At 38.9% G+C, this 7,866-nt stretch overlaps 1 pseudogene; it reads right to left on the bottom strand.

The window, feature by feature from the left end:
• Positions 1 to 6,318: 6,318 nt before the first annotated feature.
• Positions 6,319 to 6,868, bottom strand: LOC117933269 (annotated as a pseudogene).
• Positions 6,869 to 7,866: the final 998 nt, after the last annotated feature.

The raw sequence follows: 7,866 nt of genomic DNA, 5'->3' as shown, positions 1-7,866 counted from the left end.
AAACATGCATATTTGAGATCATCTGCAAACACTTTCTATTTGGTTTGTTTGTTTCTATAGAATCTGAAATCATGTTTTGTTTCTTTGCTCTATTTTGGTTTCTTTGTAAGACGCTTGCAACCTTGTTTTTTTATTTATATTTAAAGTCCATTTTGGTATCTCCCACCAGTTAGCAAACTCACTGATGACCAATGAAAGGGAGCTTCCTTTGGTGTTTTCTTTACTTATTTCTATGCTTTATCTCCATGGTTTCCTTCCCATTTTTTTCTTCCCTTATTATTGGTAACTTTTCTTGTGTGCATGAGTATGGGCCTCAACGGTTGATGATGTCAGGGTGACTTTTGGGTGGATTTGGAATTCCAATCTGTTATCTGAGACTGCACCTTTTGAAATAAGGAGAATGCTCTCTTTCAGTTCAATGTTTCTAGTGAAATTTGTGATCTTATATCAAATAATGGGTGGAAATATAGTCAATGCTATAGATGGAGGATATGAAATAAGTGGTCATCTCTTTCTCTTTGCTGGCCAAATGTGATATTGATTCATTTCGTTGTAGGGTTGAGCTCTATAGAACGGGATCTAGAAGAAGATTATACGAATATCTCTCAGGTGGGCTTCATGAAGTTCAAGACTCATGGAACAAAGAATACTTGGGTTTGTTTCATCGGCGAGCACAATGCAAGCTTTTGGTTGAGGTTCACGAGGGAAACAAATTGTATCTCATATACTAAACTTAGCCAAATCCCGAGAGGTCTGCCCATCTCTTCAAGAAAAGTAGACTTATTGACATGCAGTAGGAACCAACACCAAGATGATAATTTTGCCGCTATAAGAAGAGTTCCAAAAATTAGAATTGAGGTCTATTATCCCGATAGTTGAGATGGGTTCTTCACTGCTAGTGATCCAAATGGAAAAATCTCGTCTCCATTGGTGCTTCATGTAAAATGATAATTCCAATTGACAAAGTGACACTAAAGATACGCCATTGGATGTTGTAAAATTGGTGACAAGAAGTGGTTTGATCAGAGGAGCTTCTGGAATGGAAACAACATAGCCATGAAGACCGAAATCCAGTTTCAATGAATAGTCAAGTACAGGCTAAAACAGGTTTGTTTTTGGACAATCTAGGAATGATTCTGAGTATAGTGCCCTGAGTTGTCTATGATCTGATTCAACTTCCTTAATCTTGAAATCGAGAGTGCAATGATGAGACACACATGAAGATTTTTTAGAAAATGAACTAGTTCTAATCTCAAAATTTTGGGCCCTTAAGAAAACTGTTTTTAAACCCAAGAGTGTCCACTGATGCCTCAATGGTCTATCATGTTTTTGGATTTTTGAGTAAAGCAATGTCTTTCTCGCAACAGTCAACTTATAATGAATCTAATAACTGGAAGGATAGCACAACCGAGGATGCGGGCAGAATTTGACATAGAAAATTCAATGAAATGATTGGTCTCAGAAAACTTAAAAAATGCATTTAAAGATGGGTCCCATCATTATTAGCACATTTCGATCATTCCAATGTGCATGTTATTCACATGCATGGCCACTTCAGTCTACAAGTGACGAAGTCTTGCTTGCTTTCAACCTTGTCGCCCTTCATACCCACCACCATCAGCACCTACCCACCATCCTCCTTTCCAACCTGTCACAGCCCACAGAGTCATCATTTTCTCTCAACCGCCCCACCATAGTTGCGGTTTCTCTTCGATAGCTCAATATGCAGCCACCATATGCCATATATCCCATTATTTTCCTGTGCTCGCAACTCTGTGTGCCACTATCAACATCTCCAACTCCACCATTTTATTTACAAGTCATTCTTCTTCCATCTTGATAGCCATCACCATAGTCGGTGATCGTCGACTCCTCCACAATGCGCCATTGCAACGCTGTTCATCCACTAAGGACCACTATGCTCATCTCCCTCATCACCATCGTCCATCACCCACCATCACCACCTCCGTCACCAAATCATTTCCATTATTCACATCTGGCTCAGTGAAATCCATGAAATATAGACCGTCGGCTGGCAGAGAGACTGCATGTGAAGTATGAGCTGGCAGAGGGTTAGTGATTACTCTTGGCTGACCCAAGTGAACCAAACCCTAGTCTATCAAGTCCCGGATGGCGTGCCTCAAAGCAGTACAACGATCAGTCTCATGTCCTGGCCTCTCATGATATGTACAGTGTAGACCCATCCTAAACTATAACAAAATAGGCTAAGGCAATGACCTAGGAGCAAGAAACATCAATAATTTAACATCTATTAGCTTTCGAAGAGCTTGGCTCAACAACATACCCAACTACGAAAATTGTCTCAGTGTCCTCAAAGCAAAATAAGTAGATGTTTGTGGAGTTCTAGGTTTAGGGTATAAAATTAGAGTTCTCTCTATGACCTGTGCTGCATAGCATGGTTGTACTAGAGTAGGATATGAGACTAGAGGCCTCTCTGTGCCCGGTACCACATAACGCGACTATACTAGCATGGAAGACGGGTAAGTATGATCATATAGCTGAGGAGGTGTCCCTGGCCTATACTGGTGAGGTGAATAAGAAGGGTAAGTCCCAACAGGCTGTGAAACTGGCTAATGACACCTGGAAAGCCTTTGACTAGTAGAAGTAATAGTGCCCACATCTGACATTTGTTCTCTAACTGGTTTCTTCCCCTTAGCATCAACATGGGAAGAATCAAACCATAGCTCTCTCGAAATGCCATCCTCCACATCATATAATGCTGAAACCAGATATCTAAAGTATGTAAAAGGTACTTTGACCACATGTCTAGTAATCCTGGGCTATAGACTCCTCAAAATCATCTGTATCTAATCTCTTTTTGATGGTTTATCAATAATCTTTATTATCTTCCCTCGTCAACGGGAGATAAATGAAGAAATGGACTCATATGATCTCTGTCTCAAAGCCTCTAGCTCTCTCCACGACACATTTACAACAATGTCAAATGAAATCTATCCTAAAAACTCTTGATCTAGGTCATCCCATGTCCTATGTCGCAAGGACTCCAAAGATGTGAACCAACGCTGGGCTGCACCACTCAGAGATAAAGGGAACATGGTGATCATCTACGACTCATCTAACCCATGAGCCCTCATCGTAGTACTATAGAGTCGAAGATGAATACAAGGACAACCAATGCTCGTGTACCTCTCAATGTCAGGCATCTTAAACTTGGCTGCTAGACTGGCTACTGGTATACTATCAAGATTATTCCAAACAATTGAACTGTCAGATACTCTCAACTGCTTAATATGCTGCTCCATGTGATCCATTCATTTGTGAGTATCCTCAGAGACTGTGGCATGTACTGATGTAGGTGGGACGACCTCAAACTGACCATGTAATAGATAAGGTGAGGCATATGGTGCCATCTGATTGAGTGGTGGTGGTGATGGAGGCGGTAGCGAATCATGAGGCACCTCGTCCTGAGCTATAGGTTGTCTGCTCTATTGACTACCCATCTCATGTCTGAGATTAGTTAAGGTCTCCTAAATAGAAGCCACGGAGGCTGTGAACCAATCAACTGTGATGGACTGCTGATCCATGTTTGACCTCATAGAAGTACGAACCAATCCGTCCTCTACTTTGACCCAAGATGGTGAATCCAGATTGAAAACAAAAAGCCAATCCTACAAAGCATGAAGCATGAGATAAGGTATGGCAAGAGGAAAACATGGAAGAAATGGTAATCTGAATCGGAGAAAACAAGTCAACACAAAGCAGAAGGGTGGTCCAACTATAACTCAAACTCGTACTGATCTCTAAGCACTCTCAATTAGAGACCAAATGAGGAAGCATTGGATCCGAACTATAACTAAAGAGGCTCTGAAGGCCCTCAGATGCACCCACGTGTAGGAAAGAAGTCCTATTTGAAGGATCTAAGGCTCATCCTACAAGGTTAAGGTGACTCTAAAAAGGGAATGGTGGACTTTAAAAGATCCCTAGCAAAAGCAATCATATCCTCCGATGGTATGCAACCCTCTGCACGCCTTTAAAGAAACAAGGCGTTTCCATGCAAGGTGATCATCACCTTCACATATGCACTACCTTGACATCACAAGGGGTTTCCTATGGTGAAAACTCTTACAATCCTCAGCACTCAATAGTCGACCAAAGTGCACAATGAGCAGTGTGGGTGCATCTGAAAATCTTGTGAAGCTAAAACAGAAAATGAAAAACACTAATCACCCAAATATCCATGAAATCTAACTCTAGGTTATATAGGTCTTCAAAGATTGGACTCCAATCAACATCAATATGTCAACCTCCTTTAGAATGCTCCTAAACATTGATATAGCCCATCACTAGACCTTACTCCTAACCACTAGCTCAGCTAGAGAAACAAGTACACACAAGGCCTCACACTAACAAATGTAAGAACTGAAAAGAAAGGAATGAATAAAACTAGAAGGTTAGAGGTAAGATGATAGATATGCGACCCACACAAACAAGCAACATGAAATCACACAGGAGAAGAGCAGTTATGCAACATGCAGTCAAACAAAGAGCATGTATATCATCTATGTCCATGTATAAGCTAAAAAAGAATATGACAATCAAGATGAATAGCAACAAGGATAGCATGCTCAAAGATGATCAAGATAATATACAAGTAAAGGAGTTAACACTAAGACAACAAAATATACAACAATGTGAGCATACATGTCAAAGTGAGCAGGATAATCATGGAAAGAGCATAATTAATATGCTAAGACAATCAAGAGAATCAATCAATATCATCAGTATGCCAATGTCCCAAATGGATATAGCAATCAGTTAGAAGAAATCATCACATCAAACTCTTAATGTGCTATGAACACTCAAGCATAGAAAAACACAAGGAGTAGGTATCCATCAATTGACTAATCAAACGCCATGTTTGCCTTAACTTAAGTTCAAGTTTAACCCTCTAAATTCCCCAATGGAGTCGCTATTTTGTGGACCCTGTATTTTGCTCCATGCGTTCCCAATTGATGTCGATCGTTTTTTATTTATTTAAATTTTTTTTTTTTTAGAAAAAGACTTAGAGTCACCACTTGTTTTTGTTTTATTTTTAAATGGAAAACAAAATAAGAAAGGAAACTCCAAGTGTGATTCCTTATTTGAAAAAGATGGTCTATGGAAACAGAGATGGGTCCGAGGGTCTAATTGCTAATCGGAAAGGTATGGTAAAAGACTGTAGCACCCTTCTAAGTCCAACAGGTCTCTACTAAATAAGATGATTCAAGCATGACAATTGGTAATGAAATCAATGGATACTAAGAATTAATCTCTTGATGAAAGCAAGTCATGCATGGAAAAGAAATAAACAAAGTGAGTGTGAGAGTATACCTTGATAGCAAGCAATAATATGCTATAATAAAACAAAGTTAGTGCACAATAATGAGTATAAAATATATCACATGTGTCACAAAATGGAGCAAAACCTATCAGTATCAATTTACCCACTATACTCAAATCATTTTTAAAGAAAATAAAATCACGGATGTTGGGCCCCCACCAAAGGCCAATGGATTTTGCATGAATTGATTCCACAAATTCTATTATTTTAGAATTATGAAAATTGCATTCATGCTTATTAAAAATTGAGAAAATAAAAAATTATTTGAAGATTAAAGAAAATTTGTGAAGGTGTTTGCCTGGAAGAAAACGACAGTAGGTTTATTAAGAAACGGGATTTTTGGTGACCCTAATCCTTAAGGAGGGAAGGAAAATTGAGGACTTAAAATTAATTGGAAAAATGGGGTGGTGTGAAAAATATTTCAAAAACCGGAGTCAAATTAAAATTATTTGAGTTTTGAAAACTATTTGAAAACTAGAGTTTTGAAAATCAAAATTTGACAATTGGAGTTTTGAAAATTATTTGAAAATTATTTGAGAATTAAAGTTTTGAAAATTAAACTTGAAAATTGGAGTTTTAAAAATTAAATCTTGACATGTGAGGATGAAGGATCAAAGAGGATGACACGTGGCCTTTAGGTGGTGCACTAGAGGGTGGCCATGCATTCTCATGCGGAAGTGGGCCTGGAGTAGAATTAAAATTATTTGAAAACCGAAGTTTTGAAAATTAATATTTGAAAGCATGAATAGGGAATTAAGAAAAAAAATGAGAGCATTGAGTTAAAAAAAGGCCCACCAAAAGGTGGCCATGCATGGCTGTACATGTAGGGAGTAGAGTAATGCATGGTCTAGGACTGTGTACTAAAGATGACCCTTCCTTTTAGAACTATATCACTTCGTGTTCTTCCGTGCGGACCCCGATATAATGCATGATCATTTAAGCAACTGGGAAGACAACTATTTTATATGAATAATGTTCTCATCAGAGTCATCACCATCACCCTCCTAGTCATCATCTTGAGATAAATCAGATGATTCAAACGATTGATCCTAGCTTTTTGCCATTTTTTTCTCATTCTTCATCCTATCCAATATTGCAATCACCCTACTTCCTTGCACTAAAGACTCATCCTCTATGAAACGTATCTGTTGAGTTAGCCGCAACTTCATATGCCTCCCTGACTCACTTTGAATATATTTAACCTTTGACTTTGAACCAGCAATGGCTACCTCATTTCCTTTCCCATCCCCAAAAAACATATACATAAACTTTAACCACATGCAAATCAACGGAGACTTCAACATTGCTGATACTGGTGAGAGATGAGAGATAGTAATCATCATCGAGATTCGCCTTTAGAAAAATAGCAAACTGCAAAACCTTGTTGGTGAGAAGCATGTCGAAGAACTCTTTCTTTATCTATTTGGCCACCATTTTCACTCTTCTTTGGTTCACCATACACCTTGCTGTGGTAATCTGGTGCAGACCAACCACATGGATTTCCATGGCTGTGGAAAGTGTTTTCACATGTTGAGTTAAGATGATTCTAAGCCAGAGCCTATAGTAGTGGATGAGAGCTATGATATTGATGGAGTAATCTCAAACCCATAGGCGTCTGCACCATTTAGACTGGTTCCTGACACATCACTAGTGCAATTGACTATGATTGGGCCATTGATTCACTCATGTTGTAGCATTCAATCTCCATTTATACTAAGTCGAGATCCTGATGAGACAGTTACTCAGGATATTCAGTATGTCATCCATTAAGGCAGGGTAGTACAACGACAACCTCCTACAGTTGCTAAACTTTTAGAGAGTCATGCCACTCGAGAGGATGATGAGATTTTGAGGTAGCTCCAAAGCACTCAGGCCTTTATCTCATTTAGAGTCTTTTGACATCATCTACATCTCATCGGGAGGCATTGGTCAAGGTGTTGAGCCAGATACGAGTTGAGACATCTACCTCTCCTAAGGGATTGATCTATATGTTGACAGTTGACAGAGCCACATGCATTGTCTTCTCTGTTGATGATTTACCCATTGGGGGTTTTGACCATACTCTACATTTCTACATTTTTGTTAGTTACTCCAAACATTGAGTTCCATCTATCATTTTGGACAATGACTCTATCTTGAACGTTTGCCCGCTAGCTACATCAGTTGCTTTTGGCTTCAAAACTTCAAACTTTGAGTCATCTTCTTAGATAGTTTGAGCCTATGATAGTACACGTAGAGAGGTTTTGGGTACGTTAACATTAGACTTACAAATAGGCCTAGTCACATTTCATGCTTTATTTCAGGTTTTAAGGATCTCCACATCCTTTAACCTGTTATTGAGTCGACCTTGGATCCATAAAGCAAAAGCTATACTATCTTCCCTTCATCAGAAGGTGAAGTTTATACATAAGGATAGTCATTACTATACAGTCTACTGGAGACACTTATTCTACTTCAGAGCCAGTATTAGAGATTAGTCATGGCGATGACAACCTATTTTTGAC

This window comes from Vitis riparia, chromosome 16 (assembly GCF_004353265.1).
Source record: "Vitis riparia cultivar Riparia Gloire de Montpellier isolate 1030 chromosome 16, EGFV_Vit.rip_1.0, whole genome shotgun sequence".
NCBI lineage: Eukaryota > Viridiplantae > Streptophyta > Magnoliopsida > Vitales > Vitaceae > Vitis > Vitis riparia.
The sequence above is the reverse complement of the archived record's forward strand: the minus strand, read 5'-3'. Positions and strand labels throughout refer to the sequence as shown.